This window comes from Rhinatrema bivittatum, chromosome 2 (assembly GCF_901001135.1).
Source record: "Rhinatrema bivittatum chromosome 2, aRhiBiv1.1, whole genome shotgun sequence".
Classification (NCBI taxonomy): domain Eukaryota; kingdom Metazoa; phylum Chordata; class Amphibia; order Gymnophiona; family Rhinatrematidae; genus Rhinatrema; species Rhinatrema bivittatum.
This window is the reverse complement of record NC_042616.1, coordinates 555,892,753-555,913,022: the sequence shown is the minus strand read 5'-3', so window position 1 is coordinate 555,913,022 and position 20,270 is coordinate 555,892,753.

Sequence of the window (20,270 nt, the reverse complement as noted above, 5' to 3'; positions counted from 1 at the left end):
ATCTTCTCTGAGTGCCCCTTTAACCCCTCTATCATCTAACGGTCCAACTGACTCCCTCACAGGCTTTCTGCTTCGGATATATTTTAAAATGTTTTTACTGTGAGTTTTTGCCTCTATGGCCAACTTCTTTTCAAATTCTCTCTTAGCTTGTCTTATCAATGTCTTACATTTAACTTGCCAACGTTTATGCATTTTCCTATTTTCCTCCTTTGGATCCTTCTTCCAATTTTTGAATGAAGATCTTTTATTTATTTATTTAATTATTTTATATACCGACCTTCATGACGGGTGTCATATCAAATCGGTTTACATGGAACAAGGGGTAAACATTTCATCTACCATTTAACAGTAAAATAATCAGAGGAGGTAAAAAAAGTTACATATAACAAGGAGATCAAACTTGGGAATAGAAGAAAGAGAAGGACAGAGGGATAACCATTGTGATTAAAGGATTTCGCTATGTAAGATGTCAGGTAGGCTTGAGATGTAGAGTTCCGAAAGTGAATAGATTAAGGGAAAGCTTGGCTAAATAGCCAGGTTTTAAGTTTTTTTCGAAATGTTTGTAGGCAGGGTTCCTGTCTGAGTTCAGGAGGTAAATTGTTCCAAATAGTGGGTCCTGCTATCGAGAATGCTCATTCTTTGGTTGCGGTGTGGCGTGAAGTTTTGTTAGGAGGCACATGGAGAGATCCTTTGTATGATTCTCTGATGGGTCTGGATGAGGAATGGAGTTTGAGGGGGAACTGGAGGTCCAGCAGGTGTTTTTTGTGGATCGTTTTGTGGATTATGGTAAGGGATTTGTGTAAGATTCTATAGTTTATTGGCAGCCAATGTAGGTTCTTTAAGATGGGGGAGATGTGCTCTCTGCGGTTTGTATTAGACAAGACTCTAGCTGCTGCATTCTGGAGCATCTGCAATGGTTTTGTGGAGGAGAGTGGAAGCCCCAGAAGGAGTGTGTTGCAGTAGTCAATCTTGGCAAAGAGCGTGGCTTGGAGGACAGTCCTGAAGTCATGGAAAAACAGGAGGGGTTTGAGCCTTTTTAGGACTTGCAGTTTGTAGAAGATGTCCTTTGTTGTGTTGTTAATGGATTTCTTTAAATTTAAGCGATTGTCAAGGATTACTCCGAGGTCTCTAGCATGAGAGATTTGGGCTGTATGAGGGGGCTGAAGCGAGGAGTCGGAATGATCGGTTGAAATGATGAGCAGTTCGGTCTTGGATGTATTAAGGACTAGATTCAGATTGTTGAGGAGTTGGTTAATGGATTGAAGGCAATTTTCCCAGTATAGGAGAGTCTTTGAGAGTGACTCTTTTATAGGGATTAAGATCTGAACATCGTCTGCGTAGAGATAATGTGATAATCTTAGGTTGGTAAGCAGTTGACAGAGGGGGAGGAGGTAGATGTTAAATAGGGTGGGGGATAAGGAGGATCCTTGAGGAACTCCTACTGAAGATTTAATACTGGATGATTCTTTGTTGTTAATTTTGACTTTGTAGGTTCTGTTGCTTAGGAATGAATTAAACCATCTGTGTACAGAGCCTGAAATACCAATGTCTGAGAGACGGCTTAGCAAAGTGGAGTGATTCACCGTATCAAATGCTGCCGAGATGTCAAGAAGAGCTAACAGAAATGCTTGACCTTTGTCTAGGCCTAAGATGATGTGATCCGTAAGGGAGAGAAGGAGGGTTTCTGTGCTGTAGGATTTGTGAAACCCGTATTGATTAGGATAGAGAATATTGTGATCGTCTAGGAAATCCAAGAGTTGGGACTTGACCAATTTTTCAGTGATTTTTGCAACAAAAGGAAGGTTGGAGATTGGGCAGAAATTAGAGAGATCTTGTGTGTCTAGGTTGGGTTTCTTCAGAAGAGGTTTGAGTGATGCAGATTTTAGAGAGTCAGGATATATTCCTTGAGATAAGGTGCAGTTTATGATGTCTGCCAAGGGACTGGCTATGGTGTCAGGGATACGAAGGAGGAGTTTTGTAGGTATATTGTCTGAAGAGTGGCTTGATGGTTTCAGTTTCTTTAGGAGGGATTCGATCTCCTTGGATGAGATGTGTTCAAAGGTATCAAATTTGGCTCCGATGATGGTCGGTTTAGCCACAGTAGTCTGTTGTGCGGAGGTGTTAGGGGGCAGCAGTGCTAAGGTGTTTTTTTTTTTTAAAGAAAAGAGCAAGTTCTTCTGCTTTGTTTTGTGCCTCATCCTCTGGTATAGCCGGAGCATTGGTTTTCATGAGTTGTGAGACGTATGTGAAGAGAGCCTTTGCGTCAAATTGGAAATCATGGATTCTACTGGCGAAGAAGATTTTTTTTGATCGTAGTATGAGATTTCTATATCGTTGGAGCTGGTCTTTGTAGATGGATAAGGTAGTGGAGCTGGGTGCTTTGCGCCATTGGCGTTCCTTAAGTCTAAGTTCTTGTTTAGACTTTTAAGTTCTGGTGAAAACCAAGGTTGTTTTGCTTTCTGATCCAGGTTGATTGTTCTTACAACTGCTGGGAATAGTTTATTGGCTATACCCTCCGTGATGTTCTGCCAAGAGAGTATAGCTGCATTGGGGTTGGTTGTGTCCAAGTTTGAGAATTCTTTAGATAAGTGTTCGATAAGGGTGTCAGAAGGGCATGATTTCCAGAATTGGATAGTAGAATGGGGTTGTGGTTGTTTAGAGCATGTATTAATTGTCAGGGAGGTGGATACAAGAGCATGGTCTGACCATGGGACTGGGGTGCAGTCAGGGGGGGAAGAATATGAGATACCGGAGTTAATGAAGAGGAGGTCCAGTGTGTGGCCAGCTTTGTGTGTAGGTTTGTCTATGATTTGTTCAAAACCCATGGCTCTAAGGGTGGTAAGAAAGGCTTCGCAGTTGGCTGAGGGAGGAGTAGCATCTACATGGAGGTTGAAGTCTCCCAGGATCATAGCAGGGGAGTCCGTGTTTATATATTTCGTGATGGCTTCTATGAGCGGAGAGAAGTTCGATTCCAGCAGTCTGGGGGGGGCATAGACTAAAAGGATTTGGAGCTGGTTAGATTTGATAAAGCCTAGTTCCAATTTGGAGGGGGAAATCTTGATTGGGTGGTTAGAGAGGTTGAGGGTTTTTTTTGCTGCTAGCAGAGGACCACCTCCTCTTTTTTTCTGTCTGGGAATAAGTATCTTGGCTAAAATATCTTCTTTCACCTCCCCTTTTAACCATGCCGGTAATCGTTTTGCCTGCTTTCCACCTTTCTTAATGTGTGGAATACATCTGGATTGTGCTTCTAGGATGTTATTTTTTAACAATGACCACGCCTCTTGCACACTTTTTACTTTTGTAGCTGCTCCTTTCAGTTTTTTTCTAACTATATTTCTCATTTTATCAAAGTTTCCCTTTTTAAAGTTTAGCACGAGAGCCGTGGATTTGCTTACTGTCCCCCTTCCAGTCGTCAATTAAAATTTGATCATATTATGATCACTATTGCCAAGCGGTCCCACCACCGTTACCTCTCTCACCAAATCTTGTGCTCCACTGAGAATTAGATCTAAAATTGATCCCTCTCTCATCGGTTCCTGAACCAATTGTTCCATGAAGCTATCATTTATTCCATCCAGGAACTTTATATCTCTAGCATGTACCGATGATACATTTACCCAGTCAATAATGGGGTAATTGAAGTCTCCCATTATTACCGCACTACCAATTTGGTTAGCTTCCCTAATTTCTCTTAGCATTTCACTGTCAGTCTCACCATCTTGACCAGGTGGACGGTAGTATACTCCTATCACTATAGTCTTCCCCGACATACAAGGGATTTCTACCCATAAAGATTCAATTGTGCATTTAGTATCATGCAGGATGTTTATCCTGTTGGACTCTATGCCATCCCAGACATAAAGCGCCACACCACCTCCCGGGTGCTCCTCTCTGTCATTGTGATATAATTTGTACCCTGTTATAGCACTGTCCCATTGGTTGTCCTCCTTCCACCATGTCTCTGAGATGCCAATTAAGTCTATGTCATCATTCACTGCTATACATTCTAATTCTCCCATCTTATTTCTTAGACTTCTGGCATTAGCATACAAACATTTCAAAGTTTGTTTTTTGTTTGTATTTTCATTCTGCTTTTTAATTGATAGGGATAAGTTAGAATTTTTTTTAGCTCAGGTGAGTTTTTAGTTACAGGCACTTGGACTACTTTTCTTATTATTGGAACCTCACTGTCGGGATGCCCTAATTCTAATGCATCATTAGTATCTTTTGAAGATACCTCTCTCTGAATCATGCGCTGCTGAGCAACTGTCGGTTTTCCCATTGTTCTAGTTTAAAAGCTGCTCTATCTCCTTTTTAAAGGTTAGTGCCAGCAGTCTGGTTCCACCCTGGTTAAGGTGGAGCCCATCCCTTTGGAAGAGACTCCCCCTTCCCCAAAAGGTTCCCCAGTTCCTAACAAAACTAAATCCCTCTTCCTTGCACCATCGTCTCATCCACACATTGAGACTCCAGAGCTCTGCCTGCCTCTGGTGACCTGCACATGGAACAGGGAGCATTTCAGAGAATGCTACCCTGGAGGTTCTGGATTTAAGTTTTCTACCTAAGAGTCTAAATTTGGCTTCCAGAACCTCCCTCCCATATTTTCCTATGTCGTTGTTGCCCACATGTACCACGACAGCCGGCTCCTCCCCAGAACTGTCTAAAATCCTATCTAGATGATGTGTGAGGTCCACCACCTTCGCACCAGGTAGGCATGTTACCAGGCGATCTGCATGCCCACCAGCCACCCAGCTGTCTACATTCCTAATAATCGAATCACCTACTATGATGGCCGACCTAACCCTTCCCTCCTGGGCAGCAGCCTTGGGGAGATATCTTCGGTATAAAAGGATAGTGCATTACCTGGAGAGCAGGTCCTTGCTACAGGTTGATGTCCTTGCACCAGGTTGATGTCCTTGCACCAGGTGATGTCCTTGCACCAGGTTGATGCTCTCCAGTCATGAGACCTTCTTCCTCCAAGGCAGCACCAGGGCTGCCAGTTTGAAGTTGGGACTTGGCTACTATGTCCCTGAAGGTCTTATCTATATACCTCTCTATCTGCCTCAGCTCCTCCAGGTCTGCCACTCTAGCCTCCAGAGATTGGACTCATTCTCTGAGAGCCAGGAGCTCTTTGCATTGCATGCACATGTACAACTTCTCACCGGTGGGTAAAAATTCATACATGTGACACTCGATGCAAAAGACTGGGAAGCCCCCCTCTTGTTGCTGGACTGCTGCCTTCATCTCAATTTTAATCAGTACCTAGTTAAAGTTTAGGTTGCTATGGGAGTAGGAATGTGTCTAATTAATGTCCTTTAAATGTATTAGTGAATTCACTATATGTCTGGTAGTGGCCTACAGGGGTCTGATGAAATTCTCAATAAAGGTTTTGTTGTTGTTGTTGGGTTTTTTTTAATGTAAGTGGCTCCTGCCTATAAATTAAAGGATGAGCTAGGGGTGGGTGGGCGGGTCGGGAAATACAAACAGTCTAACTTCAGTTAGTCAGCTAGAGTGACTCACTGCTCTCTTGATTAACAAATGTTGGTACCTATTCAAACCAAGTCACACTACCTCAACACCTTTCCAAGGTGAGTAACTGGACTAAACTTTTCAACCTTTTTACTAAGGAATACATTGCTCCTAGCTTATTTCTAGCTTCTGGCTACTTTTTTTTGGTTTGTTTTTTTTTAAATACAAACACTCAGTTCTGCTTACTAGCTGCCTTACAGACTTTTAAAAATAAACACACTACCTACTGCTTACTAGCTGCCTTATTGACTGACTATTTAAAAATACAAACAGTCTAACTTGTTTATTCACTGTCTTACTGACTATTAAAAGCACAAACACACAAACACACTAAATAATATTCCCAAATAGTTAACTTTGCCCCAATACTTTTAAGAAAGACAATGTCCCAAGCAAAAACTTACGGATTCCTTTCAGCCATCAGCAAGGTGATCCTCTCCTCTCAGTGATGTAAGCCACCAGAGGTGGCAGTAGTGAGCAGGTTCTGAAGTAGCAGTCCAGGGACCCTCGGCAGAGGGACCCTTCTCACCAAGTTGGTATAGGGAAGTTCCGGTGTAGGGTTCCCAGCACAGCAGAGCTGTTAATGAGATAGACTGAGAATTAGATTACTCACTAGATGGTAGCTGTTGATGTAGAAGGTTTCCACCAGGCAGAAGTAGATGGTTCCAGGCACTGAGGCAGGGAGAGCAGGCCCTTGAGGAGCAAGTGCCCGATCCCAGTAAGGCACCTGAAAGAAGAGGAAGGGAGCGGGTACCCAGATTAGTAGTTACCCCAAAGGGCAGAGAGAGAGCTTCCAGCAGTTGCACGGAAGCAGCAGAGAAGCGTTGACTGGAGGAGTCCAATCGAAATTCCATTCCTTGCTAGCTCGTTTAGCTAGCAACTGTGGGAAGGCTAAATACCTGGATGTTGTGTCGTCATTCGAGGGGGATGCCCCCCGAGGTTTGCGCCATAGTCAGAATAAAGATGTGGGTAGCACATGCTCACACACCCTAGTAGGCCCTTGGGAGGAGCATGGTGGGAGGCAATGCCATAGCCGTTCCGGGGATGCTGGAGAGGGCGACTTGCAGATGCGGTGGTAGCCATTTTCCCAAGGTAAGCGGGAGGAGCTGAGAATAAGGTGAGGCATACAGGGCGAAGCCGTCTAAGACAGACCTCTTGGAGAGCAGGTCCTTGCTTCAGGATCATTTCCTGCTGCAACAGGTTGATGCTCTCTGATCATGAGACCTTCTTCTCCAAGGCAGCTCCAAGGATGCCAGACTAGAGTTGGGACTTGGCTACTATGTCCATGAATGTCTCATCTATATTCCTCTCTGTCAGCCTCAGCTCCTCCAGGTCTTCCACTCTAGCCTCCAGAGATCGGACTCATTCTCTGAGACACAGGAGCTCTTTGCATCACATGCACATGTACAACTTCTCACCGGTGAGTAAAAAATCATTCATGTGACATGATGCAAAAGACTGGAAGTTCCCCCTCTTGCTGCTGGATTGGCACTACTATGTATTAAATGCCGGTGTTACTGCTAAGGCAATTTAGTAAACAGGCCCCATGTGGAGGGTTTCAGAACTGAATGACAGTTTTTCCTCCTGAAAAGTTTTGTTTTGTTTATTTTCAAACCTTCTGAACTGAAATAGCAATATTAAAAACACCAGTACTATTCTTCTGTTCCAGTTAAAGAGATATATGTGGGCTAATAAAACTTAGGGAAGCAAAAATGTTCACTTTTTTCTGAATTTTGTATTTATTTATTTATTTATTTATTTATTAACTTTTATTTACCGACATTCGTGAAGCACATCATGCCGGTTTACAAAGAACTCAGGTGGGAGATACAATGAAACAATATAACAATATAATATAATATAACAATAAAACATTATAACAAAGTGAACAAATAAAACAGTACAGAAAAAATGAAGCCATGGGAGCCGAATTGAGGGGGGGGGGAAAAGGGGGGGAGGGGAGGGGGAGGGTGGGCAAGGGGTAGGAGGGGAAGGGGAAAGCATAGTTAGAAGGAGGTAAGGGGAGAATACAAAAAGAATAGGGTGAGACTATGTACAGGAGAATGTAATCTATAAATGTAATCTATAAATAGATATAAATAAATAAATAAATAGATATAAATAGATATAAATAGATATAAAGTATTATGTGCAGTTTAAAAAAAATATGTTATGCTTGGATGGCTTATTCTCAAGATACTGAATTTATACAGTCAATAGGATATAGCTCAGGTAGCATTGCAGTTCCTTTTTAACTACTACCTATTTCTGCAATGGAAACAGGATCTGCACAATTAGCTATCCTGGCACTAGTTATAGTTTCTGAAACTAGACGAAAGGAAAATTTCAGGGATGGATGACAATGTTGCAATTGTCATGGTTCCCTTTGAACTGGAACGTTATTACTGGCAAACGTTATATAGTTCAACAAGTTTGCACACAACAATGAGACAGTGGTATGCAACATTTTCTTTGGTAAAATAATATAAGCAAACTTTTTTTTCTGTCTTATGGAGAGGTTTGTGCTTCCAGACTGTTTCCCTAGTAGGTCCTGAAATGTAATAAATATGTAACGATTGCTTAAAATTGCTTGATGTTTCTTCTTTGTTATTTATTATAAAAGAACCATAGCAGAAGCTGTCTTTGTAATCCATGACAGATTATTTTCAAAAAAAAAACCACATGAAATGTAATCTATAAATAGATATAAAGTAAAACCACATTGGTAACCTACTTAAATGCACCACATATTGCTGAAGTGTTATAAAGCAAGTACATTATAAACATAATAATACTAAATACAATATAAATTAATTGAAACCATGCAATTATTAATAACAATATACATATTAAAAGTTCCCAATGGTCTTAGTAGCGTTCAAGCCAAAACCACTATTTTCAAAACGTAGACTACGGAGAAAAATATTTCTGAGTGAGTCACCTTCACCATACTTTTTAATTCTACCACAGTCTTGTCTCCAGGACAATATTTGGGGTCTAGAACAACCTTTTTAACAAACAATATTGATTAACAACATTCTCATACATGAATAAAGGTCTTAACAATAATGCTTTTAAATATAGTACATTCAAAACTGGAATTCACTAGATTAGTGGTACTCATTTCTGGCATTTGAGGTCCATTAATAGATCTGGTTTGCAGAATAACTAATATATTTTGATTAACTAGGTTCCTAGACCAATAAGAGCCCTATGTACTAACATAAGAACATGAGAACATAAGAAATTGCCATGCTGGGTCAGACCAAGGGTTCATCAAGCCCAGCATCCTGTTTCCAACAGAGGCCAAACCAGGCCACAAGAACCTGGCAATTACCCAAACACTAAGAAGATCTCATGCTACTGATGCAATTAATAGCAGTGGCTATTCCCTAAGTAAACTTGATTAATAGCCGTTAATGGACTTCTCCTCTAAGAACGTATCCAAACCTTTTTTTAACCCAGCTACACTAACTGCACTAACTACATCCTCTGGCAACAAATTCCAGAGCTTTATTGTGCATTGAGTGAAAAAGAATTTTCTCTGATTAGTCTTAAATGTGCTACTTGCTAACTTTATTGAATGCCCCCTAGTCCTTCTTTATTCGAAAGTGTAAATAACATTTTTCCCAGAGACAATAAATGGGAGAAAATGTTTAGCACAATATGCATTATAGTTAATTTGGATAATAGCTATAATAAATACAAAAATCATCACAAAACTACTGCTTAGTGGCCATATGACATAGTAATGTTGTCAGATGAACTATTTACATAAAAGTTAAGAAACCATCTGAATTCACACTAGCTGGAATTAGAACCATCTGCCATGTTAGATGGCATTAGTAGAGCTTATTCTAACCTTTTCAAACTTTTGATACTTAAATAGAAACAGAGAATTGTAAAACTTCTATTGTACAAAAGAGAACTGAGTTTCAACTTGGGCTTCATTAACCTTCATTTGATGTAATGTTCCAATCAGCTGTTAACTAGAAAAAAAGGCCTGTTGATTGTCTTATTTAGATAAAAGAAGTTAAGATCATTTCAAAACACTGAGGATAACACTTGTAAACATTCAGCTCAGATGGATGCTAGAGTACAAATTATAAAGAGAGCAGCTTGTAAACTATTTTTAGCAGAAAGGGGTTCAGATTTTTAGAGGAGTGGCAGATAGTGTGTCAATGATAACATTTCTAGGAAGCTGGTAAACTGGGAACCCCATCATCTACCCTTCCTCAGCATCTGCCCCTGGGAACATGAGAGATTAGTGAATGGTGGGAGTCTGTGAGTGGGACACTTTCATAGGGCCAATGCTAGGGTATTAGACACCCTAGGTGAACCTTATAGCCTTTTGTCCCCCTCCCTTTCCCACACAATTTGAAATTATGCATTTTTTCCATTTTAAAATGTCTTATTAACCGCTTCCCCACCTAAAAAGAGAGATTTTATTTGGAAAAGGAAGGGCTGGTGCAAGGGTATTTGGAGCCTATGCAAAGCTTACATCCTTGTGGGCTCCCCCCCCTCCCATCATACCCTCCTCATACACAAATACAAATTATGCATTTAGAATACATTTTACATGAACAAATATTCAAGGTTCAGTCTTCTGAGGTAAAAATATTCCTTACAACATGTAAATTTTATTTACAGAAAATCCTGCAAAAAAAGGCACTTTGTGCCCATATGTTATTAGGACTGTTGTAACACAGGTTGGAAGTGAACTTGGTCCTAGAAAGCAATCAGTAAATGAAATTTTAATTACAATGCTATAGTCCCTCCCATATCAAAACAGCATTACTGTCAGCATTTGAACAATAACTATACCAATGAAAAGGCAACACTGCAAATATTATGACAAGCTCTAAAACACCAATATACCTCCTATTAGAAAAACAGATAACAAGCTGCTATATAACTCTATTCAGAAGGTACACACTAGCAGAATAGCTCACCTCTGTCATACATGCAGAACACAGACCCTCACCAAATAAAAACTGAAAACTGCAACAAGACAGACTCTGTATTCAGTGCAACAGAGGAAAAACAGAAACATTACCATTCCTCATAAAATAGCAAACATAAAATCAAGAAGTACAAAACATCAATAGTAGAAAAAGCATAGTAATAAAACACATATTTCAAAATAGCTGATGAATAGAATAACATCCAATAATTAAAACTCATATTAAAATTTTCCAAATCCTAATAAAATATTACAAAACAGCAGACACTTCAAATTAAAATTTAAAAAAAAAAAGTCCCTGCTTACTATACCTGGGAACTTTTGATTTCCAGATGCCTGAAATTGTCAATGATTTGCAGGAGAAGAAGGAGGGCAGTTGTACACAATGGGCTAGATTTAAAAAAAAATACACACATCCATGTGTGCGTGCATATGGACGCACAATTTTATAACATGCGCGCGACCTGAAATAACTTGTGCCCGCCGGCAGCCTGCTGGAGTGCGAGGCTCTGGACCAAGAAAACAACAAGAAAGGCTATCTTTAAATGCCGCGAGGGAAACAAAGTGACCTAGATGCCAGAGGTCCGATCAGAATCTTTATTCTATGGAGACATAGGGCCTCATTTTCTAAAGTATCACAGGCCTGTGATACTTTAGGGAATGAGGGGCGGGGGGCCGAAACGGGGGGGGGGGGTGTGGGCCTGTACTAGCCGGCAGCGATCGCACCGTCGCGGTGCGATCGCTGCCGGTTTTGCACTCAATAGCGCCACCATAGAAGGTGTATCAATTGGACGCAAACTCAGACGCAAAAAGGGCCTTACCTTTTCATCATCCGTGGCGTCTTCATGGAGTCGGCCCCGGTGACGCCCCGACTCCTCCTCTTCCGGGGCCAATTCCGCCCCCATTTATGTATTGTGTGCGATCCCTCTGGAAAATGAGGCCCATAGTTCTATAACAAGCCTGACCTTGGCCAAGTTTCGCCCCTTACATTTGGGGCTGCCTCAGATGCTAAAATACAGAAACAAATATATATAGCTCAATAACGATAGACAAAAAAAGATAATAATTAAAAACATAACATTTGAGACAACAAATAAAATGGCAATATATATACCTATGTGTGGATATAACTGAACAAAAGGTGGTGGTGATACGATCTTTTGATAAAAAGTAATCTTGAACAAATAATTTAGAAGAAGAGAGTAATACTTGGGACATGTTTGATTTGAAAAAGTAACTAAAATGTCAGACAGTTTTACTGAAATGATGGTACCAGTTTTACCCATATGCAGTCATACCGCGTTAAATCTGAAGGCGCTGTTTCGTTGAATAAAAAGGTCTGAAATAGTATGCATATAAAAAGTGTAAATAAAATCCAGAGAATAAAATTACTAACCAAAAACTAATAATTAGAGTGGTGCTTGACAATTAAATAATATGAAACCATAACGGATAACAAAAAATTAAAAAAAAATAAAAATAAAAATGAATATGTACGATGGATAAATAATAAATATATTGTAAATGGAAATAAATGTTACAAAAGACTAATAAATAAACAGAGCAAAATAAGAGGTGCAAATTATCACCATGGGTCTTATTAAGATACTAAAATGAACTCCCATCAATCAATATATATCAGTGAGGGCTAACATAATAAAGTAGCAAAAAGTCACTTTCATTTTAAGCTGCAATGCACACACATAAGCATGTATTCAATTAATTATTATTATTTTTGTCAAAATTATTTTTATTAATAAAGGAACAGTGTCCACCAATAAACAATACATGAATACAATAAAAAAAATACACGAACATGGATCTTGCCATAAGAATCAGTAAGCAAAAAAAAAATTAAAAATAAATAAATAAAAATGAATATGTACAAAGGATAAATAACATTTAATAATAATTAATTGAGGACTTCCAGCGATGACGTAAGTGAGCCAGCAGCAGGAAATACCAGCTCCGTGCCCCCTTCTCCTCTCTGTCTTGCCGGCTTGCATTAAAAAGTGGCGGTTCTCTAATTTAAACGGTGCTATGGGACACCCTTAGCATTGGGCTGCTGAGGAGGACAAATTGGCTGCATTTGCACTGGGGAGCGGACATACAGCCCTGCCGAAGTCCTGGCTTGGAGCGGCACCATGGCATGTCATCGCTGGAAGTCCTCAATTAATTATTGTTAAATATTATTTATCTATTGTACATATTCATTTTTATTTATTTTTTTTATTACCCGTTATTGTTTCATATTATTTTTTTGTCATGCACCACTCTAATTATTATTTTTTGGTTAGTAGTTTTATTCTCTGGATTTTATTTACACTTTTTATATGATTACTATTTCAGACCTTTTTATTCAACGAAACAGCACCTTCAGATTTAATGCGGTATACTACATACAGGTAAAACTGGTACCACCATTTCAGTAAAACTGTCTGATTTTTTAGTTACTTTCTCAAATCAAACACGTCCCAAGTTTTATTCTCTGCTTCTAAATTATTTGTTCAAGATTACTTTTTATCAAAAGATCATATCACCACCTTTTGTTCAGTTATATCCACACATAGGTGTATATGTTGCCATTTTATTTGTTGTCTCAGTTGTTATGTTTTTAATTATTATTATTTGTTCTCTATTGTTATTGGCCTGGATTTATCAAAATACACTAAATATCGCATGTGATAGAAAAAGGGGCATGTTTTATGGTAATAGGCAGTTTATCACAATTTGTGCTAATACCTATGTGAAGCACTAAGGTACTGCAAATTGCAATAATGTTTTTGCACATTGAGATAAGTGCCTGAGTTGTTGTATTTCCTACATACAACCACTGGGAGGACCATGTTTGTTATCAGGGAAGAGAGAGAGAGAGAGAGAGAGAGAACACCTAGCCATAATTTCCTCACACTAGATAGGTATTTATATCTCTATGGGAAGCCCACCTACACACTCGAGGTGTAGTTTAGGTATTAGTGTAGGGGTTAGGGGCCACTTTGACATTCAAAGTGAGACATACGAACAGAACAGTGCTCTCTTGTGAAGATTTGATGACCTTTGGAGTAAGAAAACTCACCCAAAGATGAGGTTCATGTAATGTTCTCTCAACCTAGCTTGATGGACTCTCTACCTGGGTAACATCAAGCTAGGTTGAGAGAACATTGCAGAAATCTCATTTTTGAGTGAGTTTCCTCACTCCGAAGGTCATCAAATCTTCACAAGAGAGCACTGTTCTGTTCGTACGTCTAACTTTGAATGTCAAAGTGGCCCCTAACCCTTACACTACTACCTAAATCTCACCTCGAGTAACTAGGTGGGCCTCCCATACAGATATAAATACCTATCTAGTGTAACAGCATTATGGCCTTTCTCTCTCTCTCCTACCACAACCAGCATTTGAGAACACATTGTGTCAAAGCCTCAATGCCACTTATTTATCACACAGCTTAACCCTACTGAAAAAGGTGCAGTTAAAGCCATGCAACAGGGCTTCACAAAATGGTGAAACCCACTCCTCTTCTTTTTCAGATTTGCATCACATCATGTGTTTTGGTGCTATTGCATGTTTTAAAGGCATTTTTGCACACATTAAAGTTGCTTAACACATGCAAAAACGCCATAACGCTATTTGATATATGACCCCCTATGTTTGTTTATGTATTTTAGCCCCTGAGACAGCCCCAAATGTAAGGGGTGAAACTTGGCCAGAGTCAGGCTTGTTATAGAACTACATCTCTGTAGAATAAAGATTCTGATCGAACATCGTGCAAGGCTCTGGGACAGCGTGGAATGGGGCTGTCCCGGGCCACCCCAATCCACCCCCCAGACCACCCCCTTTTAAGGCCCCAGCACTTACTCGCAACCTGAGGTTTACACTCGTGGCCAGGCCCCTTTGAAAATTGGCCTGGGGCACGTAAGGCCTGGCCACACACAAAAACCCCAGGATTTACGCGTGCCGGGGTTTTAAAATCTGGTCGTAAGGTTTTAATTTAAATTCTTATGTTTTTTATGATGACATGAAAGATATATGAGTGATGATGTTTTTATACTTTTAATAATGGCACTGTAAGGTACATGAAAGTTGTTTTATACTTTTATGATGGTATGACAAGATTTATGAAAGATATTTCACATTTTTGATCGATTGTTCTGCAAGATACATGAATTATGATGGTTTTTAATGGCCTAAATTTAAAGAGCTATTGTAATTTGGGGATTATTTAATGTTCTCTTTTTTGTTTTTTTAACTTTTATTTTTATCTGTTTTATAATGTATGTTTTTCCTATTATTTATTTATCTACTCTTTTATGAATGTTTACTTGTTGATAGGTGGTATAGAAATTAGTTAAATAAAACATTTTATCCTCTCATAAATACTAAATATACACATACTGTCCTTCATATATATATACATATACATAATCACTCTCCTGCTTTCTCACTTAGACACATGCTCATACACACACATACACACTTCTATACTCGCCTTCCCACATGCTCACACACACCTACCCCTGCTCTCTCTCACCCACCTGCTCACATACAGACACCTGTTCTGTCACTCACAGGCACCTGCTCACATACACACATTCCTTCTAGCTCACATTCATTTTCCTCGCTCTGGAACTTGGAAGCACAAGCCAGGGCAAAAGTAGTAGCAGCAGACTCCTTCTTTAACTGTTGCATCTACAGAATTCCACCTTCTTTGGGGGGGGGGGGGGGTGGTCAGGTTGACTCTGCTTTGCCCTCATGCTTCTTCCCACAGCACCAGCTGCTGTTCCTTCAGGTAATGGGGGCCAACCCTACTCTGGCTTTCTGCTCCTTCCCACAGAAACTGCCAGGATGCAGTCTCTGTATTTCCCCAGACCCCTGCACTGGTGAGCTTTTTTTTCTGGGCATGCTGTTAATACTCCTGACAGCAAGAGTGGTGGTCATGGTATGTCTCTCTTTTCTCCTGCTTATGTCTTGGTACTCTACTTCTTCTTTCAGGTCAGTACAGTGGGGAAAAGGACACACCATCATTGCCACCACCCCCGAAAGCCATGGCAATATAAGTGGTTGATAGGATTTGTAGGTATGTGGGCCCTGGGCCAAGGTGAGAGATGGTACCACCCACAGGGAGGAGCCCTGTGAGCCTCGCCGTCAGGAGGCACGGTCTCAGCGGGTGTCAGACAGAGCTGTGGAATAGAGTCTTTATTAGAGAGGTAGAAAGGCACTGCCCAAGAAGCGGGGAGTGGAAGAGAAAATAACAAAGTCTCTGCAGTGGAGTATACCCAGAGGGAATAACTCAGGAGTGGAGATCCGGTAGTGGTCCACAGAGCAGAGTACACCGATGAGGTTTCTCCATAGCGATGATGCGGTAGTGGCCTGCAGCGCAGGGTAAACTGAAGGGTTCCTCATTCAGAGATGGTACGGTAGTGGCCCGTGGCACGGGGTACACCAGAGAGGGATTCCCACTAGAGATGGTACAGTAGAGGTCCACAGCATGAGGTACAGTGAAGAGGTTTCCAACTAGATATGGTACGGTAGTGACCCACAGCACAGGGTAAACCGGAGAGGAACCCACACAGCAGATGGTACTTGTTACGCTTGGGCTCCGGTCAGGAGTCGTGAACACCACCCAGCAGGGTGGCTCCAGGTGGAGAGAGACAGGAATGGCTAGAAACAGTGTCTGGGTCCAGGCTGGGTCAGGGCAGGCAGCAAGTAGCAGTGTCTCGGTTCAGGCTGGGTCAGGGCAGGCGGCAAGTAGCAGTGTCTGGGTTCAGGCTGGGTCAGGGCAGGTGGCAAGTAGCAGTGTCTGGGTCTAGGCTGGGTCAGGGCAGGCGGCAAGTAGCAGTGTCTGGGTTCAGGCTGGGTCAGGGCAAGGCAGGTCAGAAGGCCCGTAGGCCACACACACACAGAAGGCCCGTAGGCCACACACAGTAAGCAAGGCAAGGCAGAGAAGGCCCGTAGGCCACACACACACAGAAGGCCCGTAGGCCACACACCGTAAGCAGGGCAAGGCAGGTCAGAAGGCCCGTAGGCCACACACACACACACAGAAGGCCCGTAGGCCACACACCGAAAGCAGAGCAGGCAGGTCAGAAGGCCCATAGGCCACACATACACACCGAAGGCCCGTAGGCCACACACCGTAGTCAGGGCAAGGCAGGTCAGAAGGCCCGTAGGCCACACACACACACACAGAAGGCCCGTAGGCCACACACCGTAAGCAGAGCAGGCAGGTCAGAAGGCCCGTAGGCCACACATACACAGAAGGCCCGTAGGCCACACACCGTAAGCAGAGCAGGCAGGTCAGAAGGCCCGTAGGCCAGGTAAGAAAAGCGAGGAAGAAGGCCCGAAGGCCGCGCAGGGCAAGGAAAGGCCCGAAGGCCGCGCAGGGCAAGGAAAGGCCCGAAGGCCGCGCAAGGCAAGGAAAGGCCCGAAGGCCGCGCAAGGCTAGAGCAGGGAGCCCAGGTGAGCCGAAGCACCGAGGGAACTGTCAGGCAGGGTTATAAGGGCCAACCCAGAATATAGAGTGGACAGGGGAGATGGCCTGGGCCTGTCAGGAGAGCCAGCACTAGAGGGACCCCTGGTGGTGAGGCGGTTGCACTGCAGCCAAAACTGTAACAGTACCCCCTCCGCAAGGCCTCCCCCTCCTCCTGGGTCCCATCTTAGCAGGGGGTACTCAAAAATGAAATCAGACCCCTCCGAGGGCAGCAACAGCTGGAGCAATTCAACAGGCTCAGATGGCTGAGTCAGAAAGTCTGTTAGTGGTACCGGTTTGAGCCCCTCCGGAGGTGGCAGCAGGACCGGTTTAGCAGGCTTGTCTCGGGGTAGTGCAGCAGGCTCGGGCCCCTCTCGGGATGAAACAGCAGGCTGGAACACCTCTCCGGGCGTTGTAGCAGTTTCGGACCCCTCTCGGGGCGATGAAGCAGGCTCGGACCCCTCTCGGGGCGATGAAGCAAGCTCGAACACCTCTCCGGGCGTTGTAGCAGGTTCGGACCCCTCTCGGGGCGATGAAGCAGGCTCGAACACCTCTCCAGGCGTTGTAGCAGGTTCGGACCCCTCTCGGGGCGATGAAGCAGGCTCGGCCCCCTCTTGGGGTGATGTAGCAGGCTCGGCCCCCTCTTGTGGTGATGCAGCAGGCTTGGATCCCTCTTGGGGCGATGCAGCAGGCTCGGCCCCCTCTTGGGGCGATGCAGCAGGCTTGGATCCCTCTTGGGGCGATGCAGCAGGCTCGGCCCCCTCTTGGGGCGATGCAGCAAGCTTGGATCCTCCTCGGGGCGATGCAGCAGGCTTGGCCCCCTCTTGGGGTGATGCAGCAGGCTTGGCCCCCTCTTGGGGTGATGTAGCAGGCTCGGCCCCCTCTTGGGGTGATGCAGCAGGCTTGGATCCCTCTTGGGGCGATGTAGCAGGCTCGGACCCCTCTTGGGGCGATGCAGCAGGCTCGGACCCCTCTTGGGGCGATGCAGCAGGCTTGGACCCCTCTTGGGGTGATGTAGCAGGCTCGGCCCCCTCTTGGGGTGATGCAGCAGGCTTGGATCCTCCTCGGGGCGATGCAGCAGGCTTGGCCCCCTCTTGGGGTGATGCAGCAGGCTCGGCCCCCTCTTGGGGCGATGTAGCAGGCTCGGCCCCCTCTTGGGGCGATGTAGCAGGCTTGGCCCCCTCTTGGGGTGATGTAGCAGGCTCGGCCCCCTCTTGGGGTGATGTAGCAGGCTCGGCCCCCTCTTAGGGCGATGCAGCAGGCTTGGATCCCTCTTGGGGCGATGCAGCAGGCTTGGATCCCTCTTGGGGCGATGAAACAGGCTCAGATGGCAGAGCAGCAAGGTTAGAAGCAGTGCACATAGAAGACACAGGTTGCACTGCTGTGGGCTTGATACCTCGAGCCAAACTCTGAGGCTCCTTATTTTGTTTCTGGAGGAGCAGTTTAGAGAAGGCACAGGCAGTTCTAGGACGTCTAGGGAATGTGCTCGTTAGTGTCTCAACAGCAGCTGTGGGAAGCAGAGCCCTGCTAGAGTTAATCAACTCTCTCCGTTTGAGAGAAACCTGTTCCTGAGGCTCTAGCACTGGTGTCACAGAAGCCTTCTTGGCCAGGTAAGTCCTGGGTTTTTCTATCCACAAACTGCCAGCTAAAATGTCTGTTTTAGTGGAGCCAGAAGCAGAATACCGGTTAGGAGAGCTGATTGTTTTTTCTAATGGAACAGCTGATCCTAAAGCAGAACAACGGGGGCAGGGTTTGCCTGGTGGTAACAGACACGGAAGACAGGAGCATTTCCACCACCCTGGTTTAGGATTTAAACAATTTAAACATTCCTGATAGACTGAGACGTTCCTCTTATGACAACCACTGCATACCCAGTGTTCTTGGTCTGAGAGTTGACAGGCAAGACAGTTCTTGTAACTGGGATAATTCAAAGTCTGGCAACAAGCACAGACATAAAAACTTGGAGGCTGAGGCATAATGTGAGTAGAAGGAAAAAGAAAAAATTGGCTCACCGGTAGTACCAAGCCCTATCTCTTCACCTGGAAATTTGGTGGCTTCAGCATACTGTTACGCTTGGGCTCCGGTCAGGAGTCGTGAACACCACCCAGCAGGGTGGCTCCAGGTGGAGAGAGACAGGAATGGCTAGAAACAGTGTCTGGTTCCAGGCTGGGTCAGGGCAGGCAGCAAGTAGCAGTGTCTCGGTTCAGGCTGGGTCAAGGCAGGTGGCAAGTAGCAGTGTCTGGGTTCAGGCTGGGTCAGGGCAGGCGGCAAGTAGCAGTGTCTGGGTTCAGGCTGGGTCAGGGCAGGCGGCAAGTAGCAGTGTCTGGGTCTAGGCTGGGTCAGGGCAGGCGGCAAGTAGCAGTGTCTGGGTTCAGGTTGGGTCAGGGCAAGGCAGGTCAGAAGGCCCGTAGGCCACACACACACAGAAGGCCCATAGGCCACACACCGTAAGCAGGGCAAGGCAGGTCAGAAGGCCCGTAGGCCACACACACACACACAGAAGGCCCGTAGGCCACACACCGAAAGCAGAGCAGGCAGGTCAGAAGGCCCGTAAGCCACACATACACATGGAAGGCCCGTAGGCCACACACCATAGTCAGGGCAAGGCAGGTCAGAAGGCCCGTAGGCCACACACACACACACAGAAGGCCCGTAGGCCACACACCGTAAGCAGAGCAGGCAGGTCAGAAGGCCCGTAGGCCAGGTAAGAAAAACGAGGAAGAAGGCCCGAAGGCCGCTCAGGGCAAGGAAAGGCCCGAAGGCCGCACAGGGCAAGGAAAGGCCCGAAGGCCACGCAAGGCTAGAGCAGGGAGCCCAGGTGAGCTCGATGCCGAAGCACCGAGGGAACTGTCAGGCAGGGTTATAAGAACCAACCCAGAACATAGAGTGGACAGGGGAGATGGCCTGGGCCTGTCAGGAGAGCCAGCACTAGAGGGGACCCCTGGTGGTGAGGCGGTTGCACTGCAGCCAAAACTGTAACAGTACTGTAGTGGTCCATAGAGTCAAGGTACTCACAGTAAGGATAGTTCTAGCAGTGGCCCCAGGGAACAGGGACAGGCAGCAGTCCAAGGCGAGAAGGCCCTCCGAGGAGCAATTAGCCAGAGACGAGGAAGGGTCCCAAAGGAGCAGGTACCCAGAGCATCTCACATCAAATGTACAGGAACTGGAATGGGAAGACCGTAGTAACCAAAGCAGATTCAGCAATGAGGGAACTCATTCCAAGTCGTCTGTAGGCAGGGTCAGCTGGCTTAAGTATCGTGGAGTGAAGACATCATCCGGAGGGGACACCCCCGAGGTTCCTGTCATGATGTGCT